This window comes from Rhinopithecus bieti, unplaced genomic scaffold (genome assembly GCF_001698545.2).
Source record: "Rhinopithecus bieti isolate Rb0 unplaced genomic scaffold, ASM169854v2 scaffold_58095, whole genome shotgun sequence".
Lineage (NCBI taxonomy): Eukaryota > Metazoa > Chordata > Mammalia > Primates > Cercopithecidae > Rhinopithecus > Rhinopithecus bieti.
The window spans coordinates 577,728-600,821 of record NW_016823660.1 but is presented as its reverse complement, the minus strand read 5'-3'; the positions used below and the strand labels follow the sequence as shown (position 1 = coordinate 600,821).

General features: G+C 40.1%; 2 long non-coding RNA genes across 3 annotated transcripts in view; one reads left to right on the top strand and one right to left on the bottom strand.

The window, feature by feature from the left end:
* Positions 1-912, bottom strand: part of LOC108521722 (uncharacterized) — a 35,484-nt gene extending 34,572 nt beyond the window's left edge. The window contains exon 1 of one of the 2 annotated variants that reach the window (XR_001883256.1): positions 689-912. This is a non-coding gene — a long non-coding RNA (uncharacterized LOC108521722). The remainder of the gene's footprint in view (positions 1-688) is intronic. The other variant, XR_001883255.1, reaches the window with a different exon arrangement.
* A 21,363-nt stretch (positions 913-22,275) lies between these two features.
* LOC108521723 (uncharacterized) overlaps positions 22,276-23,094 on the top strand; it is a 2,730-nt gene continuing 1,911 nt past the window's right edge. The window contains exons 1-2 of the long non-coding RNA XR_001883257.1: positions 22,276-22,650; positions 23,001-23,089. This is a non-coding gene — a long non-coding RNA (uncharacterized LOC108521723). The remainder of the gene's footprint in view (positions 22,651-23,000; positions 23,090-23,094) is intronic.

The following is a 23,094-nucleotide window of genomic DNA, read 5'->3' as shown; positions in this document are numbered from 1 at the left end:
TTAATGTAGGTAAAAATCCACATTCTTATGCCTCATTTTAATCTTTTTACTAAAGGTATATTTTACCTTTTTTTAATACACCTTGCACATAAACTGTTTTTTTAATAGTACTCAGGAGGCCTTATTACTTTTAAATTATATAACATTTTGCATAAAATTTTTTATCACTTTTTTTCTTTTACAACTTTTACAGACAATTTTTTTTGACATGTCTCAACTTTGTGACTCATTACAAACTTTTTTTTTTTAAATAACCAGTTAATTTATTTCAGGACCAGAATTTACCATGTAACATTCTTTTCTATAAATTCTGCCTCCCCTCCTTTTTTTTTCTTTTTTTAAAAAAGTTTTCAACATAGTTCCTAACGGGATGGGCTTATTTGCGCCTGACCCATGTTTTCTCAAGACAAAATACCACACTAACACCACACACACTCACCACAAAACAAAGAATGGGTAAAGAGGGCACACACACTTTTATCATTTATATCAAACCAAAATCAGAATACCACGAAATTAAAAATCCGAGTACCAAGAAATTTAAGCCAAGTCAAAACCAAAACCAAAGTATCCAGCAGTTCAAGTCAAGTCAAAACCAGAACAAAAGTGCCAATCCAGGCACACCGTGGGTGATCAGGCCATGCTTCCACTCAGATGGAGTGGGGCAAGTTCCATAGACTAGTCTTACCAAGTTTCAGATGTCCAGACTCCAAGTGCCAGTTCCTTCCCAGTGTTCAGCCACTGTGTTAATCCTCCGTGGGGGCCTGCTACGTGCTGCTGTGGTGAGGCATTCCACCGGGACAATTGCCTACGCGGGAGTGATCTTTGGATCACATCACTCAGGCTGGCCGGAGTTCCCCACAGGGTTGCTCCACAGGGCAGGCCTAAGCCGCCTAAGGGGCTGCCTCGGCCATCGGTCAGTTACCTCGCTTCCTGGTCGGGGAATCAAGAAATGTAGCAGGATGAGCCGCAGACAAAACCTCTCAGACACCGAGTTGTAGAAGGAAGGGCTTCATTCAGCTGGGAGCATCGGCTAGCTACTGCCTTAAAATCTGAGCTCCCCGAGTGCATACTTTCTGTCCCTTTTAAGGGCTCACAACACTAAAGATTATACATGAAAGGCTCGTGATTGATTTGAGCAAGCAGGGGGTATGTGACAGGGGCTGCATGCACTGGTGGTCAGAGTGAAACACAACAGGGCAGGGAGTTTCACAATGTTCTTCTATACAATGTCAGGAACATTGGTTTCTAAGTCATGAGCTGATTTTTAGCTACTGCGTTTAGGCCAGGCAGACCCAGGCCTGGTTCCGGGCACCGGGCTGCTTGTCTTTGGTTTTACTTCACTGCTTTTTCTTAAAACAGGTACTGAGTATAAAACAATATAAAATAATATGAGAGGGTCTCTCTCTTTCCTCACCCTCACCCCTTCTGGTTTCTAGAAGAGCACAGGTAGAGCTGGCCTGTCCCTCTTGAGTCACAACAGGGACCAGAGAACCTTTTGCTAAGGTTGTCCACTGTAGGTGTCCCATTCATGCCTTGGTACTGTGTCCACTTCTCCTTTCAGGATCTCGGGTGCTCTTGAACATGGATCTTTCTTGGCCTGATGTCCTTGAACCCCACTTCCCCAAAAGTTTGTAAAGCTCTTTTGATGAGAATCAAGGGTCAGCAAGCTAGCTCAAGAGTATAACTGTAGCAAGGGGGCTGCATGAGGATGGGAGCAGGCTATCAAAGGCAAAAGCCATGCCATTTGAAAGGTAGCCATCTGGATGCCATAGCACCTGCATTCTTTTAAAATATATATTTTAGGCTGGGCGCAGTGGTTCACGCCTGTAATCCCAGCACTTTGGGAGGGCAAGGTGGGTAGATCACAAGGTCAAGAGATCAAGACCATCCTGGCCAACAAGGTGAAACCCCGTCTCTACTAAAAATACAAAATTAGCTGGGCGTGGTGGTGCACACCTGTAGTCCCAGCTACTCGGGAGGCTGAGGCAGGAGAATTGCTTGAACCTGGGAGGCGGAGGCTGCAATGAGCCAAGATCATGCCACTGCACTCCAGCCGGGTGACAGAGCGAGACTCCATCTCAAAAAATATATATATGCGTGTGTGTGTGTGTGTGTGTGTGTGTGTGTGTGTGTGTATAAAATATTTTGGGCTGGGATCAGTGGCTCATGACTCTAATCTCAATGCTTTGGAGGCTAAAGTGGGAGAATCAGTTGAGGCCAGGAGTTCAAGACCAGTCTGGGCAACATAGCCAGACCCACATTTCTAAAATAATTTTTTTAAAAATTAGCTGGACGTAGTAGCATGTGCCTGTCATTCTAGATACTTGTGAGGCTGAGGCAAGAGGATCACTTGAGCCCAGATATTTGAGGCCACAGTGACCTAGGATCACACCACTGTACTCCAGCTTGGGCGACAGAGCAAGACCTCATCTCTAAAAATATATAAATAAACACACAAATAAATAATAAAAATTTTATTGATGTATAGTTTTATGCATAAAATAGATAGATTTTAAGTGTAGAGTTCTATAGTTTTGATAAATGTATCCAAATTACCAATACTCCAAAGAAGAGCTAGGACACTTCCACCCCAGGAGTCTCCACCTGTCCTTCCCAGCTCCCCCATGCCGTCCCAGAGACGATCATTGTTCTGATTTCTGTTCTCCACACCCTTTGTCTACCCAGGTAGACTCGAATGGTGGAAAGCTTGCATCCCATGCCCTCACATCATGGAACTAGCCCTCCACTCTCCCCCTTCTCTGCCAGGCCCACATTGATACAGCTCCGATGAGTGGAGGATTCTTTGTCTGGAGTCAAATTAGATAAAACTACATGGACACACTGGAGTGGTTTTAAGAAGTGAAGAATTTAATAGGCAAGAAAGAAAGGGAAAGAAAGAAAGAAGAAGCTTCCTTGTACAGAGACAGAGGGAGGGAGTTTCCAAAGCTGAGAGAGGGAACCCCAAATGTGGTGGATACCAGCCAGGTATATGCAGAGGCTGAAGGAGGCAGAGTCTGATTTGCATAGGGCTTAGGGGATTGGTTTGACCAGGCAGGTCATTCATATAACCCTTGAAAAAGCTGGCCCTCCCACCATAGCCATTTAATATGCAAATACAGGAGCCATGATGTTCTGCCCACGTGGGGATATGTGGGGGTGGCCATGTTGCCAGGAACACGTGGGTCAAAGTCAAGAAGGCAGGGAATCGCCATGTTTGGGTGAACCCAGTTTCTAATGCCAGCATTTGAATAGCAAAGGTTACTGACCTGACTTTAAGAGCTGCTTTAAGAAAGAAAACTTCCCAAGGATCCCCTTTCCTGTCTATCTGCCTAAAATAATTTCTTAATAACTCCTACAACAGCATTTCCTTGAATACACCTATTGTGGGGGCAGAGTGTATAGCCAAGGTGAGAAAGGAGGAGGAGAAGAAGCTCAGAGATGAGGATGGTAGCTAAAGTACCATTGATCTGCCTCAGGCAGGCATTAAGCTGGATTCCGAGTAACAAGGATGGCAGAGGAATCTTGCTGGACTATGGAGTGATTTGTGCAGAGGAGAAGAGAAGAAGGAGGATAAAAATTTGCCCCTAAGACAGGAGGCAGCCTGGCCTCAGAGAAAGGCTCTGGGATTGACAGCCCTGGCATTGCAGACATACTCACTAGCTCTGTCATCTTGGGATGCTTCCAGCTTTTGTGTTGGTGAATTGAGGTAATCATTTGGAACCTGTTAATTAGGGGTGTTATGAAGTTTAAATGGGATAATGCAAATAAAACACCTATTGTAGGGCCTGACATATAATAGGTATTTCATACACAATAGTAGTTGTTTTACTGCTGCCAAGTAATCCCAGTTCTTAGTAAATGGTTTTCTTTTCTTTCTTTCTTTCTTTCTTTTTTTTTTTTTCAATTGAGACAGAGTCTCACTCTATTGCCCAGGCTGGAGTGGGGTGGCAAGATCTTGGCTCACTGCAATCTCTGCCTCCTGGGTTCAAGTGATTCTCCTGCATTAACCATAGTACAGTTCCATTTGGCCAATATAATGATGAATTATTCAGAAATTTACAGGTCTTGTTTTTAATTATGCAAAAAGTCATTATTAAAGAGTGTTTTGCGATAACTAGGAGCTGGGTTTCCTTCAAATTTTATTGCCACTACAAGCTACCAAGTGAAAAAAAAAACAAAACCAAAATAAATGGACATAGTTCAAATCACAGCAACAACAACAAAAAACAATAAATAAAACTCCAAATCCAAGTTAAGCACTTAGTCACTTCATCATCAAATAAGACCACGGATAGTGAATTCAGATGGATTGAGCCACTTTGGATAAAAAGATGGCACTGACCAAGTCCCAGCCCAAAGTGCGGGCCAAACCAGACACAGCTGCTTGAACACCCGGAACGTTTTCTAGATGTTGTTTTGATTTTATGTTCAAAATTCAGAGGGAGAAAAAAAGTTGAGCCCACTGTAGAGTGGGAATCACCAGGCTGCACGTCACTAGACACAGTGAAGATGACACACGGACACTGAAACACACAGACAGAAAAGTAGCTCGGTGTGAGAGAGCCCAAGGAAGAAGTTCCCAAGTAAGAAGCATCCTGGACAGGATGACCCCAGAGTTTCCTTCCAAATCTGGAAACCCCAGTTCTCTGTCCCAGCCCTCCCAGCCCTCAGGGGAGTCAGGCAAACACAGTGAGAGATGCAATGTCATCTATGACAGAAACATCTGTAAGAAAGAGGCACTTTTCATTTTTGATGAGGCAGAGGGTTATGAGGAAGGTTAGGGAACCTTTGTTTCTGGTTATGATATAGAAAGTCAAAAGAAGCTATCTGCCACTCTTGCCCAGAAAACCAAACCAAGAAGAATCAGTGGGACAGGAGAAATCTACTTTAGATGGCAGGGAGAAACCCTTCAAACTTGTAAGAAAATTGCAATGGCTATGTGTGAGATAATGTGAAAAATTAGAATGTCAAGGAGTTCTATCCACAGAGCAAATCTGTATCCACTTATCAACTTTTTAATGTAGGTTTTCACCAAGTTCATGGGTGCTTATGTTAAACGTTGGGACTAGATAGCTTAGAGAGATCCTCACGAAGTGTGAGGGGTCTTTCCAAAGTGCAAGGCAGCTGATGTCTAAAGGTGGAGGAGAGACCAGGAGAGAAGAGAGAAAAGCATCTCAGGCACTATGGGATTTTAATGACCAAAGATTAGGGGAGGGGCAGGCACACCTTGCTTTCAGATTTCAGAACAGAAATTTGAGGACAGGTACAGAGAGCAAAGAGAGATCATCACTGATCTTTGCAGCCAGGCTGTAAGGCAGAGGGAGATCTCCTATGGTTTGTTGGAAAAACTGGCAGCTTTGTGTATAACATAAAGAAATCTGTGGACTCTCAAATTCTCAGATTCTAGAACCTGCTGAAGGGGAAAAACTTACTTCTCTCTCAAAACATTTGAAACCAGTGGGAAACTGAATCAAACTAAAACTGAAACAAAGCTCAGACCCAGACTGACACCTATCAGATAGAGTTAGTCCTCTAGTCTTGACACCTGACAAAAGAAAGGGCATGACATTTCTTAGGAGTATTGTTTATTTCCTTTTATAGCTTTATAGCATCCTTTTATATAAAATATCTGTTAGGCAATACAATTTGTGGGAACTTTGAGATGAAAATAAATCTTACCCATAGTAAAGAGAAGAAAGAGTCAATAGAAACACACTTAGAGATAGTGTAGACAGGAATTTTAAAATAATAATAAATATGCTTAAAGGATGTAGTGGAAAAGGTAAACATTGTAGGAAAACAGAGAGTTTTTGTATAGAAATAGAAACTATGAAAAAGAAGTAAAAGAAATGCTAGTGAGATTTTGCTTCTGATCAAGATGGAGTAATCATGACTAGATTAACTCTTCTGTGTGAAAAAAATGAAAAAAATCAAACCATAGCAAACAATGATTTTTAAGACAATGGACATTAAACAACAAAGAGCAATGATGCCTCAGACACAGATAATAAAATTGATGAATCCTACAGATGTTCCAGTTTATTGCCTTGTAACAGATTCCAGGCTGTGACACACAGAAAGAGACCCAGCTGCAGCCCAGAAGACTCCTGAGTTGAAGAGATGGAGTGGAAAGTTCTGGGATACCAATGTGGCTAGAGTGTGTAGGATAGAATACCAGAGAGAGAAATTGAATAAAGAAATAACTCTGGAGAGCTACAGAGAGTCTCCATTAAGTATTGAGGAGAATATTGGTCAGCGCATGTCTGTGCATTCTCCTGAGGCTTGGAGGAAAAAAAAAATCACCTCAAAATATTAGAAGGAATAGTAGCTGGTGCTCATATAGGGATAAAAATGATGTTTTCTCCCAACAGCCAGCCTAGAGAAGAAAACCTTAGACATCACACTTGGTAGTGTACTTATATATTAGTGAGCTTGGGCTATGATAACAAAATACCACAGACTGATTGGTTTAAACAACAGAAATGTATATTCTTACAGTTCTGGAAGCTGGAAAGTCCAAGATTCAGGTTCTGGCAGGGCTGAGTTTCTAATGAGGGCTCTTTTCTTGGCTTCTAGACAGGCACCTTCTTGCTGTGTCCTCATATGACACCAACCTCTGGTGTCTCTTCCTTTTTTATAAGCCACAAGTTCTATTGGATCAGGGCTCTACTTTTATGACCTTATTTAATCTTAATCACTTCCTTAAATGCCCTATCTTCAGTACAGTCACATGGGTGTTAGCACTTTGCCATATGAATTTGGGGGAGACACAAGTCAGTCCATAGCAAACTGTAAGAGTCTTGTCTCAGAAGTGGGTAATAAGCAGGTCTGGTTCTGAATAACAAAATGTAGAAGTGAGACCTGAAAAGTTCAAACTGTTTCTGAGTAACATAGTTGTATACTAGAAGTAAGATCAGGAATATTACAGATGTACAAAAATGTACAGAACCCAACGGGGTAAAATTCATAGTTCTCGCAATGAAAAATTACCAGGCATATACAAAAGCAGAAAAGTATAACACATAGTGAAGAGATAAATCAATCAATCAAAACTGACCAGAACAGATACAAGGGTTAGAACTAGCAGAAAACGACATTAAAACAGTCATTTCATCTGTATTTCATAGATCAAAAAATAAAGTAGAGGCATAGAAAGTATTAAAAAGACCTGAAATCAGCTTTTAGAGATGAAAACTACAATGTCTGTGATGAAAATATGTAGGGTGATACTAACAACGGATTAGATATGTCAGAAGAAAAGTTAGCAGGCTTGAGGACATGCCACTAGAAATCATCCAAAATGGAATACAAAGAGATAAAATAATTTAAAATTAACAGTGCACCAGTGAGTGGTAGGAAACTAGCAAGAAAACTAAGATAGTTGTAATTGTAGTCTACGAAGAGGAAGAGAAAATAAGGAACAGAAAAAATATTTTGAAAAATAATGTCAAAAAATTTCCAAGTTGCATGAAAGCTATAAACTCACAGATCCAAGAAACTCTAAGAACAAAAAAAACTTAAGGGAAACTACAAATAACATCCTAATTAAATTGCATACAACCAAGGAAATCTGAAAAGCAGGCAGGAAAAAAAAAGACAGAAGTTAGATACAGAGAACAATGGTAAGGATGACAGCAGATTTCTTGTCAGAAATAATGCAAGTGGGATGAAACTGGAGTGACACCTTTAATTTATAGAAAAGAAAAATAAAACAATCTAAAATTCTATATCCAGTGAGAAACATCATTCAAATGTAACAGTAAAGACTTTTCATACTTACAAAACTAAAAGAATTTAGTTCTTTTAGTTATCACTTCCAGACTTACATTACAAGATATTAAAGATTACTGTATATATAATACAGACCAAACAAAATTATACCAGAGGGAAATATGTTCTACATAAGGGAATTAAAATACTGGAAATGGTAAATACATAGGAAATATAAAATGTTTTTCTTTTTATTTAAATCTCATTAAAAGATACTTTACTGTTTAATGAAAATAATAAGGTGAGGTTTTTGACATATGGATGTAAAATACATGACAATACTACAAAGGCCAGTAGGGAAGGAAATAAAACACACTATTGTAAGGTATACTATACATGAAGTGATAAAATATTGCTTGAATGTATACTATGATAAGTTAGAGATGTATACCAACACCCTAAGGCAATCTTTAAAATAACAAGACATTTGTGATGGCATTTAGGGTGCACCAAGATAATTCAGGATAATCTCCTTATTTCAAGTTTCTTAACCTAATTGCATCTGCAAAGATCCTTTTTCCAAATAAAGTAATATTCCCAGGTCTCAGTCATGATGATGTGGACATATCTTTGGGGCCACCATTCAGCCCGTAACAGCAAGGTTCCCTCATTTGGAGAAAAATCTGCTTATGAACACAAATTTTTAGTTGAATTCAGTTCTTTGTGGCTGTAAAATTGAAGGCTTTTATTTCCTGATGACTATTGAATAGAGGCTTCTGCCGATGTTGCTGAGGGACAATGCATTTCATTCTCCTAGCGGCCCTGTGGTTTTATTGAGAAGATCTGTGAGACACACCCTTAATCTTTTGAAAGGGCCGTTTGTGTGGCAGAACCCTCTGACCTTTTGCTCTTTCTGAGATTTTAGTAAAAGATCGTATAGTCATAGCCATGGCTTTTTCTCGTGTGTGTGGTTTTCTGGGAGTGCTTGGAAGCTGTCTCTCCATTTTATCACATTTTGCCATTTGGAAAGGCTGAGAATTTTCAAAATCAAGTCTTGCTTCCTATTAGTTCAATAGTTTTTTCCCCTCAATCTGTCTCTCTCTTTACACAATGCATTATGAGAACAAGGATACACAAAATGGTAACTTCAAGCACTTTGCTTGGAATTATCTTTAGATAACTAAGTTAATCATTTTCAAGTTCTACTTTTCATACATTTCAAGGGACAATTGTGCTATGCTTTCTGTCACTATCTAAGAAGGACCCCTCTTCCTCAAGTTTCCAATCACATGCTGCTCCCTTCCAAGACCTCACTGGCAGCATCCTCAATGCCCACATTTCTGTTAATGGCTTGTCCAAGGCAAGTCAGGTTTCACTCCAATGTTCTTCACATATTTCTGACCTCTGCCCACTGCCCAGTTCCAAAGCCACTTCCATTTTAGGTATTTATTATATCAGCACTCCACTTATAGTACAAAACCTGTATTATTTACCTTCTGCAGCATAACAATGTTGCCACAAACTTAGCAGCTTAAAACACAACACACATTTATCATATTACAATTTCTGTGGGTCAGGAGTTTGGGTGTGGTTATTTGGTCCCTCTGCAATTAAAGGGTCAGTTGAGGCAAAGTATTCATCTGGGGAAGAATACACTTCCAAAGTCATACATTCGTTGGCAGAATTCAGTCCTTTGTGGCTACAGAACTGAGAAATTCTGTTTCTTTATGGCTGCTGGCTGGAGGTCAGCCTCAGCTCCTAGAGGCCAATTGTCATTCCTTGTCATGTGGGGAAGCAACATGGCCATTTGTTTCTTGAAAGGTAACAAGGAAGTGAGAAATTCCTGAACAAGTGCTACAATTTTATCTAGTATAATCACATAGTGATATATGCCATCACTTTTGCTGTATTTTATTGGTTAGAAGTAAGTCACAGTTCATGCCTACAATCAAGAGGAAGGGATAATACACACATGTGACTACCAAGAGGCAGGAATCCTGGAGGCCGCCTTAAGGTATGTCTACCTCAATGACCGAGTGGGATTTACCTCCAGAATTCAAGGATGGTTTGACATTCAAAATCAATCAATGTGACTCATTAAAAAACTATTAAATGTACAAGAAAACCATAAGTTCATCTTCATAAATACAGATTTTAAAAAGTGAAACCTCACTCTCCTTCCTAGTAGAAACAGTCATCTGGGAATAGAAATGCATTTCTTTAATCTGATAAAAGACATCTGTGAAAAGCCTCCAGCTAACATTATGCTTAATGGTGAAAGAACGATTTTTTTCTAAGTTTTAGCAGAGGGAGAGAGAGAGTGTGAGTGAGAAAGAAAGAGGGAGACAGCGGGAAACAGAAAGACAGAACAGTGCCTCTGAGATCCGTGACATAATATCAACAATCTTATATACAGTTATGCATTGTTTGACAACAGGAATATGTTCTGAGAAATGTGTCGCTAAGTGATTTTGTTATTGTGTAAATGTAATAGAGTGTACTAACACAAACCTGGATGGTATCCCCTCCTACACACCTAAGTTACAAACCTGTACAGCATGTTACTGTAGACTTTATACACACTGTACACTTAAGCTATACAAATTCATAAAAATATATATTTTTTAAAATTACGCTTACTGATTCAGCTCTGATGAATGGAGGAACACCATGGTTCTTGTTTCGAGTTGAATTATGTAAAACGACACAGACACACATGGAGTGGTTTTAAGGAGCTGAGTGTTTAGTAGGCAAGAAAGAAGGAAGAAGCTCCCTTGTACAGAGACAGAGGGAGAGGGGTTCCAACGCCAAAAGAGGAGACCCCATAGGCCACTGATACCAGCCAGGTATATGAAGAGGCTGGAGGAGGTGGTGTTTGATTTGCATAGGGCTCACAGGATTGGTTTGACCAGGCATGTCATTCATGTAGCCTGCAAAAACACTAGCTCTCCCACCCTAGCCTTTTAATTTGCAAATGCAGGGCACCATGATGTTCTACACACATGGGGTTATGTGGGGGCGGCCATGTTGCCAGGCACGTGTGGGGCAAGGGCAAGAAGGCCATGGGAATCGCCATGTTTGGGTGGACCCAGTTTCTAATGACTTGCATTTGCATATCAAAGGTTGCCAGCCTGGCTCTAAGAGTCAGGGCTTTCCAACTAGGCAAGAAACGTTTCTGGAGCTGCTTTAAAAATGAAAAGTTTCCAAGGACCCCTTTCCTCTCTATCTACCTAAAATAATTTGTTAATAACTCCTACCACATTACCTTCTGTAAATATTTCACTTTATAATATTTTTTTAAACGTATTGGTTCTTTGCCACAACACTTAGCTTAAAGTACAAACACATTGTACAGCTGTACAAAGATATTCTTTCTTTATAACCTTATTCTATACACTTTTCTCTTTTTAACTTAATTTTTTGTTTGTCTGTTTTGTTAGAAACACACATACGCATACATTAGCCTAGGCCTATACAGGGTCAGGATCATCAATATCACTGCCTTCTACCTTTACATCTTGTCCCACTGGAAAGTCTTCAGGGGCAATATCATGCATGGAGCTGTCATCTCCTATGAAGACAATGTTTTCTTCTACAATATCCCCTGAAGAAGCTGCCTGAGGCTGTTTTACAGTTAAGTTTTTAAAATGTATTTTTTTTAATTTAAGTAGAAGGAGTACACTTTAAAATAACAATAAAAATTATAGTGTAGTAAATACACAAGCCAGTAACATCATTTATTATCATTTTATCAAGTATCAAGTAGTATGCACTGTACGTAGTTGCATGTACTAAGACTGGCACTGCGGTAGGTCTGTTTACACCATCATCCTCACAAACACGTGAGTAATGCATTGTGCTATAATGTTACAATGACTACAGTGTCACCAGGTGATAGGAAATTTTCAGCTTCATCTTATGACCACTATCATATACTTGGTTGATCATTGACTAAAAAGTTATGTGGCACATGACTACACAAATTGGAATTCATAAAGGAAAAGACAGAGAGAATGGTGCATAAGAACTATTTGAAGAGATACAGCAGAAATGTTTGAAAACTGATAAAAGACATTATATTAGTCCATTTTCATACTCCTATGAAGAAGTACCCAAGACTGTATAATTCATAAAGAAAAAGAGCTTTAATGAACTCACTTTTCCATATGGCTGGGGAGGCCTCAAAATCATGGCAGAAGGCAAAAGAGGAGCAAAGGCATGACTTACATGGCAGCAGGCAAGCGAGTGTGTGCAGGGGAACTGTCTTTTATAAAACCATCGGGTCTTGTGAGACTTACTCACTATCACCAGAGCAGCATGGGAAAAACCCACCCCCATTTCAGCTTTAACCCTGGTATCAGTCCATTTCAGTTTTAACCCTAATTTCAGCCTTTTCTGACTGTGTCCTTAGGCAAGTTCTCTCTGTTCCTCAGTGTCTTCATCTGTAAAATGAAGGATAAGATAACACCTACTTTATAGAATGATTTTGTGGATTAGTCTATCTAGCACTTAGAATAGTGCCTGGTACATTGTAAGTGCTCTGTTATTAGCTATTAGCATGTGATTATACACAATACCTGCATCATAATAAGCATTGGAAAATGGATAGTGATTATTACATCGTTGCAGTGCCCAATATAAAAGAAACTCTTGTGTTATTTAAGATACGTATGTAATGCATACAGATATGTTGTAGCAGATAGACCCAAATATGCAATGGCTTGAAGAAGTTTGCTTTTCATTCATGTAACCATCCAGATAAATGAAGATTTGTGTATGCACAAAAACCCTGTGCATGAATGTTTACAGCAGCTTTATTTATAATGGCCGTAAACTGGAAACAACTAAGATAACTTTCCATGATAAGTAGTTAAACAAACTGTGGTACATCCATACCATGTCTTGCCATGCAGTAATAAAAAGGAGTGAACTGTTGATATGTATGGTAATTTGGTTGAATTTACAGATAATTATTTTGAGTGAAAAAGGCAGTCTCCCAAAGATTCTATTCAGTATGATTTCATTTATATAACATTCTTGAAATGACAAAATTATAAGAATGAAGAACTGATTGGTGGTAAGGGAAACTGAGGAAGGGATACTCTGGATCTCTTTATATTATTTTTTACAACTGTGTGTGAATCTATAATTATCTCCAAATAAAAAGTTTTTTAAATCTCTTATTTCCTAAAACATAAGTAAGCATGGAAAACATAACTTATATTTTTAACTTCCACTTGATTTTAAAAAACAATGCAAAACTCTTTCCTGCGAAAAATTTTTCTCCCTGTAAAGCCTATCCTCACTGGAAATGTTACCAGTTGAGGGTAGTTGTCCAGGTTCTTGGCATTTTGAACAAAGAATTGGACAAAACGCACACACAAAGCAAGGCAGCTAAAGCAGGGGTTTATTTTAAATGAAAGCACAGCCCACGGGGTGGGAGCAGGATCAAGTAAGGGGCTCAAGAGCCTCAGTTACAGCTTTTGCTGGGATTTAAATACCCTCTAGAGGTTTCCATTGGTTCACTCTATGCAAATGAAGTAGTGGCCCACAACCAGTCTGATTGATTGTGGGAGGGGACCAATCAGGTACTTTCATTTTCCAACTGACATACAGAAAAAGGCGGAGTTGAAGAGGGAATAGCCTCTGCTATCCAGTCAGCGTGAATCAGCCTGTCTCCAGACCCTATTTTCCTGCCTCACTTTCTCTCCTACCTGCTGCCCTCAATAGTTGCCTGGGTCCTTCTTGTGATACCTCTTCCCCTCATACCTACCCTTGACATTCATTTTAACCAGGTTCTTCTGCCTCTTTTAAGAATAATCCTTCATTCAAAACATAATCATTGAGCATCTGTACTGTGCCTGGCATTGTGATTCAGTGGTTAACAAGTCAGTCCTTACTTTCACCCCACTGTCATCTTCCTTATCTCGTACTTTATATTTTCCTTAATATCGACCTTGTTTTTTTGTTTTGTTTTTGAGACAGAGTCTTGCTCTGTCGCCCAGGCTGGAGTGCAGTAGTGTGATCTCTGCTCACTGCAACCTCCACTTCCTGGTTCAAGTGATTCTCCTGCCTCAGCTTCCCAAGTAGCTGGGATTACAGGCGTGTCCCACCATGCTCAGCTAATGTTGTATTTTTAGTACAGATGGGGTTTCTCCATGTTGGCCAGGCTGATCTTGAACTCCTGACCTCAGGTGATCCACCCACCTTGGCCTCCCAAAGTGCTGGAATTACAGGTGTGAGCCACCACGCCTGGTCCCCTTGTATTTTTTGAGTGCTTTCTGCAAGCAAGGCATTATGAATCATGTTCACTGACCTTCTGCAGGCAACAGTATCTCATCCTTATTGTATAGACAAAGGAACATGGGCCTAGGGATGGCAAGGGTGCCCCAATTCACACAGGCACTGTCTACTATTGTGACGCCTGTATGTCTCCTGGCTCTGGTCACTGCTGTTCTGGACTTTGACCTAGAAGGCCTCATTGAGCTTTCCCACACCCATTAGGTTAGACGTAAGTCTAACTCAGTTCTTGACCTCGCGTCTCCTTTGCTACAACTGCTGCTGCTCGAACCTGAACCCCGTGTGGGTGATTCCACTCTCACCACTTAACTTTAACTTCAGACTCATCCTTTCACCTGAAGGTTCGGCGTATTGTTCTAAATCATCAGCCAGCACCCAAAGAAAACATTTGTAAGATGGCATGAGGACTGTTCTCACCAGTCTTCGCAAATCCATCATGTAGGAAAATTGGGGAAAAAATCATAGCCCTCTGCACACCAATTCCATATTGACAACAGTGAATAAAATGTCCCCCACTCTACTGTCTCCACTGCTCACCTGCCAGCATCATCATTCTTTCCTTCCCCTCTCTGAGAAAATAATCACCCTTCACTGCATCTCCCACTGAATCCTCTGAGATAATTACCATTCATCACTCCATCTCCCACTGAATCCTCTGAGATAATTACTATTCATCTCTCTCTTTTTTTTTTTTTTTGGAGACAGAGTCTCGCTCTGTTGCCCAGGCTGCAGATTCAAGCAGTTCTCATGCCTCAGCCTCCCAAGTAGCTGGGATTACAGGTGCACGCCACCACCCCGGCTAATTTTGTGTTTTAGTAGAGATGAGGCTTCACCATGTTGGCCAGGCTGGTCCCAAACTCCTGACCTCAGATGATCTGCCCCATCTGCCTCCCAAAATGCTGGGATTACAGGCGTGAGCCACCATGCCTGACTACTATTCATATCTTTATTTAACATATAGAGAAGCAGGTTCAGAGAGATGATACCTTGCTGCACTAAGATATCTGCGGAAAAATGGCATTCCCTGACCCACTGCAGTGCCAGGCTCTATGCTAGGCAGCACCTTGACTCTGCTTAGCCTTGTGAACCAGAGGATCAGCAGGAAAGATTGCTGAGCAATTTGTATGCAATTGTTAACTGAAAAACCCTTATGATAGCTGCTAGTTAATGTTAAAAGGTAATGATCATATCACAGAAACAGAGCACAATATTTAAAATCTTGCCATTACTGGGTATACACCCAAAGGAATATAAATCATTCTATTATAAAGACACATGCACATCTATGCTTATTGCAGCACTATTCACAATAGAAAAGACATGGAATCAATCCAAATGCCCATCAATGATAGACTGGATAAAGAAAATGTGGTACATATACACCATGGAATGCTGTGCAGCCATAAAAAGGAACGAGATCTTGTTCTTTGCAGGGACATGGGTGAAACTGGAAGCCATCATCCTCAGCAAACTAACGGGAACAGAAAACCAAACACTGCATGTTCTCATTCATAAGTGGGGGCTGAACAATGAGAACACATGGATACAGGGAGGGTAACAACACACACGGGGGCCTGTTGGCAGGGGAGGGGATGGGAGACTATCAGGATAAATAGCTAATGCATGTGGGGCTTAATACTTAGGTTGATAGGTGCAGCAAACCAACATGGCACACATTTAACTATATAACAAACCTGCATCTTCTGCACATGTATCCCAGAACTTAAAGATAAACAAAATATGTGTATGTTTTAAATATACAAATATGTATGTTTAAATAAATAAATATGCATATATTTTAATAATACATATATTTAAAAGCTTGGCCTCTGAGCTCCAGTCAAGCACATTTTAATGCCTGCTCCACTGCTGCAGTTCTATGAGGTTTAGCAGGCTGCTTAGCTTTTCTGATCTCAGTCTCCTGCTCTGCAAAATAGGGTTAACAATAGTACCCACCTCCGAAAGTGGAATAAGAAATTTATATTTGGATTTAAGTCTACCGTTCCTTTAGTTCGTGGAGTGTTTCCTTGTTGAGTTTTTTGAAAGGTCAAAAATGGATCATTTAGTTTTCACAAGCATTCTCAAAACCCTAAGTAGCTTTTAATCACACTCCTGTTAACGAGTCTCCTTTCCAGACTAAACTGTCCTAATCTTGGAAATCTTGCTTCCTTTGGAGCTGGAATCACATGTACCGAAGTAGAAACAAAAACACCCTCTTCAGCATTTATGAGGGAAAGTCCTGCAAAGGGCTTATTCGCAGCAGTCTTTCCTGTGGAAAGACTGAAAAATTAAAGCAGAGAAGTTCAAAGATAGGGCTGCAGAATAAAAACAAAATCCCTTAAAATTACACTGATGGTTCTTCCAGATAAGCAGGTAATTCTTCGAGATAATTTGGAGAGAATTCAACAGTGTTTATTGCAGGTTCACTTAAGAGAGCTAAACATTTAGCTCTAAAAGCCATTTCAAAGCGAAACTCTAAACAGTATTTTAGAATAAGAAGAAATTATGTGCACACTCTTGCCTCCCAGGGGTTTTGAAGAGTTAATGAAGGAAATAGATGCTCTGGGGAGAAAATTGCCTGAAGAATTACAGGAAATATAAGAAATTCACCATAAATAGGACAGGCTGACAGGGTATAATATCCATTACACTGATTTTTAGTAGACAATAAATAAATACCTGTAAGTAGAGTGACTTCCTGTTCAATGATAATAATAGTGAACATTCTAGGAGGCACGGCTAAGAGGAACTAGGATTGCTGCAAAAATTAAAAACTAGTTCAAGCACTTATCACCTTTTTTTTCCTTCTTTGACAGAAAGTGTCCAAGAAGCATTAGTATTCACTTGAAAAAGAATATTTTAATAATTTCTTAAGGAGCAAGTCAGACTATTTTATTTGCTGGAAAAATGACACATAAAATAACAGTTTGCTATTGCAATACATCATAGTGAGTGTCCTTAATGGGGAAAAAAGCCACATTATTCTCCAACGAGGTTAGAAATATTAAATGTTCAGCATTCTTAATAAGGATGAATAGACAATGAGTGAAAACAAGGCCTTTTAATAAAATGTGCTTATGTTATTCTAAACCTTCATGTGAACTCTTTTGGAAAAGATGGAAAAAAGTGTTGGACTTCTCCCTCTGAACCACTCTGGGAAAATCACCCCCATTAATAACTTTCTTACATCCCTCAAAGCCCTCCCTCAAAGACTGTTTCGAGATTGCCACCTCTCCATCTCACTTTTGTAGTGATGTTTCTCAGAAAACCATGTCCCTCTAAAGATGGTTGAACATTGTAGTTCCATGCATATTCTTTTTACCAAGAGCAGCTATGTGTCCCAGCATGGATTAAAGTTGTGCACTCAAAGATCTGAAGCTCTACTGCCTTTGAAGTCAGAAGTTCTGGAATCAATATAGCATAGTCCTGAACACCCAGACGTTTGAATCAAAGAGATCTGGACTTGAATCCTGCCTCAATCCTTCCTAGCTAAACAGCTTTAGCTGAGTTACTCAGCTTCTCTGATCTCCAGTTTTCTCCCTGTACAATGGGAAAAGTAAAGCTTACATATACTAAGATGATTGTGATGGATAAATGAGATTATTGGTCTAAAACATCTCTCTTGATTTGTTAAGGAGCTAAAGGTAGATCTACTATTCAATCCAGTAATCCCACTACTGAATATCTACCCAAAGGAAAAGAAGTCATATAAAAACCACCTGCACCCATATGTTTATGGCAGCACAGTTCACAGTTGCAAAGATATAGAACCAATCTAAGTGCCAATTGACCAATAAGTAGATAAAGAAAATGTGGTATATCTACACCATGGAATACTACTCAGCCATAAAAAGAGAATAAAATAATGTCCTTTGCAGCAACTTGGATGAACCTGGAGGCCATGATCCTAAGTGAAGTAATCAGGAATACAAAACCACATACTGCATGTACTCACTTATAAATGGGAGCTAAGCTATGGGTATGCAAAGGCATACAGATTGGTATAATGAACACCAGAGACACAGAAGCAAGAAGGGTTGTGGGGGTGAGGTATAAAACACTACAATTGGGTACAATGTATACTACTTGAGTGATGGGTGCACTAAAATCTCAGGCTTCACCACTGTACAATTCATCCATCTAACCAAAAACCACTTGTACCCCCAAATGTTATTGAAGTGAAGCCCATTAAGTTTTTTAAAAAGCTTCATTCCTGGTATCCATTTCATTGTTGATGTGGTTGTTGTCAACATGCCAGCCCAGAGCACTGAGTCTATTGAGGTGCTGCAAAGACTATATTGGCCTCGAGCAATAGGTTTAGAGGCAATGTTGTACTAGAGTTAGCGTTTTCTCCTGGAAGCGGAAGTTCTTCTTTTCCAGTGCCAGACCTACTTGTTCCTCATTTACTGACCACTCATATATGAAAGTCTTCCTGTAATAGTCTTTGTTTTGAAACCTCTCCAGGTTCAACTTGCCAATGATGGCCGCTGAATATATGAGGACCCTAAGATATCAAGACTCTAGAGTTTGTTTTCATTATATACTTGAGAGATTTTCAGAAAGGCACACTTAATGTATATGTCTAGAAATTTAGAATGTTACAATATGAGATACCTCTTCTTTTTTAACTGCCTGTTAGATTTCTTCAACTGTTTTAAAAAATAGGCCTGGTTGACATAAAGCATTCTTCTATCTAAGTGTTATGCTCAGTTGTATGAATGATGGTTTAGAACCGTATCCTCTCTCTGTGGAAAGAATGCTGGGGGTCCTGGCTCCACACTTCACTAGACGGGAAAATACTCCTCTTGTATTTATGATGGTTTTTCTTTCCACTTGATTAAGTAAGAAGAAAGTGTAATTAAGAAGGTACTTCTTGAAGCAATGTCAATTTGGGAACAAGATTCTCAGGAATGAAAAATTTGTGACTGTTCTCAGCGTGAAAGGCAGAGAGAAGATTACTTGATCATTATGTGCTTATTTGAAAGTCCCTTTCCTCCCATGCCTCAGCATCTCACTTTGTTATGATGCAGACTGAATGCGTGGAATCTCTGTTTTTTTAAAAAAGACAGAGTTGTATTGTTAAAGGAATAATATTGCCTGGGAAAAAGTTCAGTACTGAATGGTTACTCTATAAAGAGATTAAAAAAGAAAATCAAGGGAAAGTGAGGAAGGCAACAGGTGGCTTCCAACCTTGTGGGGTCTACTAGCATTATTTCATGCCCAGCTCCTGAGCTCAAGTGATCCACCTGCCCTGGACTCCCAATCTGCTGGGATTAGAGGCATGAGCCACCACTTCCTGCCCATTCAAAAACACATTTTAAAAATTTCATTCACTAATTTGTAAACATTTACTATGTACCTGCTATTTACAAGGCACTGTGAGGAGTGCTCTGACAAGGCCAAAGGTAAAAGAGTTGACAATTCATGTAGCGTAAAGCACCCTTGGATAGTCAAGTAATCTCCTTCGTTGAAATGTAACACACCATCTGATGCCAACCAGATCTGCTCGGGGTAGAGCAGGTGTGCATTCAACCTTCACGCTTCCAGCCACTTTCTCATCAGTTGAAACCTTGGAAAAGGCTCTAGAATGGAAAAGAGATGCTCTGCCTGCCTTTCACCACTTTTTAAGAAGCTTTATATGAAGTTCCCAGTGCCAATTCTGTTCATTGATTCTCTTTCTCCAAGACAACAACTGAGGGTTACAGTTCCTGGACACTGGAACATAGAGATGATCTCTCCTGGCACAATCCGTCATCGTTTCTAATATTATTTATTGTTACAATCTAGACTTTTACTTGAGTTTTCTTTTCTTTTTGTTTTTCTTTGTAAGAGGATCTCACTCTTTTCTCAGGCTGGAGTGCAGTGGCGCAATCATAGCTCACTGCAGCCTCAATCTCCTGGGCTCAAGCCATCCTCCCACCTCAGCCTCCTGAGTAGCTGGGACTACAGGCTCATGTCAACACGCCTGGCTAAACTTTTACTTTTTCCTTTTTTTGCAGAGGCAGGGTCTTACTTTGTTGCCCAGGCTGTTCTCAAATTCCTCTCCTCAAGTGATCCTACTGCTTCGGTCTCCCAAAGCACAGGGATTGCAAGCATGAGTCATGGTACCCAACCTACTTGACTTCTGTGTGGCCTTCTGGTCTCCCTAAAAGATAAATTCTCTAAGAGCAGAAGTTACTTTTTATCCTTCTTTGCATTCAAACAAGTTTCATTAACAATGAATATGTGCAAAAATTATTTCTGCTTGGATGCCCCTCTCAGAGGGACCTAATTTGCATGCAGAACAAGTATAAGATCATTAGTTGAAGGGCTTATAGGGATACAATCTTATTTTTGCCCCTTTTTTGATTCTTTCCTTCCCCTCTGGCTCTTCTTGAGTTTAGATTAATTTTTCCTGCCCCTTCCTTTTTTCTCTATAAAAACACGTATTCCTTTCTGTGGTGCCTGCCTGAACTCACGCTCTGTGCCTGCAGTAACCCTGTGCATGGAGCAATGGGCACCACAGCCTCCCCCAAGAAGGACAGCGAAGATAGAATGTCTCCCAGTCAGGGAAAGCATCCACAGCCCAGTCCAGAAGCACCAATGTAGGCTGACTCCTTTGTTCTTTCTCTCTGTACTTTTCAGAGTTTTTCTATTTAAACATAGGGACACAAGTCTACTATGATAACAGGAGGTATTTTAATGCATAAATAGCTTTATCCACGTTGGGAATGTGTTTCCTGTTTTGACTTGTTCTCTAAATATATATATATATATATAATTTTTAAATTATAGGTTTACGTCCGTAGGACAATTTAGTCAAATATGACTTTCTTCCCCAAACATGTCCCAGTTGCCACACATAAACTATGGAATGTGAGCAGGCTCAGAGAATGCACGAAGGGAGGCATCCTCCTCCTCGCTCTCCAGTTCCTATCTTTTAAAATCATCTCTCTACTCTTTTTCTGTAGTGACTAAGTCTACAGAGGAACTGCTCTCTAAGCAAAGGTTGTAAGGACCAGGACCTTAGTTGATACCACCTTAATAGAAAACTATTCAAAATCCTGCCATAGAGTGAGAAAGTTCCTTTAGGAGGGGGACTTTTCTTAGGTCCAGCATGGCTAGCAGGGTACAGGCATTTCATCCGCAATCCCTCAGACCACTTGCTTATTGGGGGCCGAAGTTCCCAGGCAATACTGACATCTCTGGAGAGCTGGGCTGTGTCATTTTTCATGTAGCTGCGCAGAGGAGCAACCCAAGAAGGTTTCTTTTTCTGCACCTTACTCTATTTCTGGCATGTCCATTTTCGAAGTAAAAAAAAAAACAAAAAAAAACTTTCTTTTTTCCTATTTTATTTTATGTTTTAATTATAATTTTTATGTTTGATTTTGGGGGAACATGGGCAGGTTTGTTACAAAGGTATACTGTGTGATGCTGAGGTTTGGGCTTCTATTGATTCTGTCACCCAGATCATGAGCCTAGAACCCAATAGGAAGTTTTTCAGCCTCCCTCTCTCTTTCCCTCCTTTGGGAGTTTCTAGTATCTACTGTTCCCATCTTTAAGCCCCTGTATATCCAAGATTAAGCTCCCCCTTACAAGTGAGATCGTGCAGTACTTGGTGGTCTATTCCTGAATCATTTCTCTTAGAATAATGGCCTCTACCTGCATCCATGTTGCTGCAAAGGCCAGAATTTTGCTTTTTTATGGCTGCATAGTATTCATAGTGTATATGTACCATGTTTTCTTTATCTAATTTCCCATTGATGGGCACCTAGGTTGATTCCATGTTTTTGCTATTGTGAGTAGTGCTGTGATGAACATACAAGTAGATGTGTCTTTTTGGTAGAATGCATTATTTCCCTTTGCATACACACACACACACACACACACACACACACACACACACACATACATACACAAAACCAGTAATGGGATTGCTGGATCAAATGGTAGTTCTGTATGTAGTTCTTTGAGAAATCTCCAAAATGCTTTCCACAATAGCTGAACTAATTTACATTCCCACCAGCAGGTATAAGCCTTTCCAAAGGAAGAGTTTTTGACATGGAATTCAAGGGCATAGGTTTTAAAACTGAGAGCACTCACCTCAAACTGGAAAACAACCAAATAACTTAAATGGATTTGTTATGACATAAAATTAAAGCAGAGACATATAATCAGGTTGACCTATGTAGAACACAGGTGAAGGATAGGCTTCTACTCTGTCATAGGCTGGGTTGCCTGGGAAACAGTTCTGAGATGGAGATTTGGGTGCAAGTGGTTTATTGGAGAGAGTGCTCTAGGGAACAAAACCAAGGCCTGTAAGAGATTGAGAGGAGCAGGACTGGGTGCAGAGAAAGTGGGATGTGATGTGGTGGTGACAGAGGCCTCGGCTGTGTCAACAGGAAGTGCTGGACCTGGGGGGGCCCTTTAGTGTTGTCACAAATTGGGGTGTCAGGGCCAGGCTGATAAACCACTCCCCATCTTCCTCACTCCCTTTGCCCCTGGGGAACTCAGCTGTGAGCCAAAGCGGGGGAGAGAAGGATTAGCTCAGACCTGGAGGGGGCATCAGGACAGCACCCACAGCATCCACTGCACCCTTGAATTCGCAGAGAGAAAGATACAAGCAGACAAACATCTAGGACTTGAAATAGATACAGGGTAAATGTTCACATATCTGAAGATTTAATTATTGTCTATAATTTTTTTAAATTAATATATACAAAATAGATTTAAATGATTTATTATTGTGAATTATTTTTGAGTAATTCATCATTACTCACAAGTGAATGAAAATGAAGCAAAAAATTCCAGCAAATGTAGCTTTCTGTTGGACACAGGCAGATCTGACACCGTCTATTGCAGTCAGGGGACAACTTCAATAGTGGGACTTTGCAAACAATAATGGATGAAGGCAATGATTTCTGAATTGTGTGTGTGTATGTATGTGTGTTTCTGTGTCTGTGTCCTAGACAACAGTCAACAGGAAGACACATTTTTTTCTTACTTAGATTTGGAGCCATCAGAGACATGTTGGTGACATTTCAGTGTCCTCGAACTCTTATAGAGAAGCTTTACAGGCATCTGACTGATGGCATGGGTAGG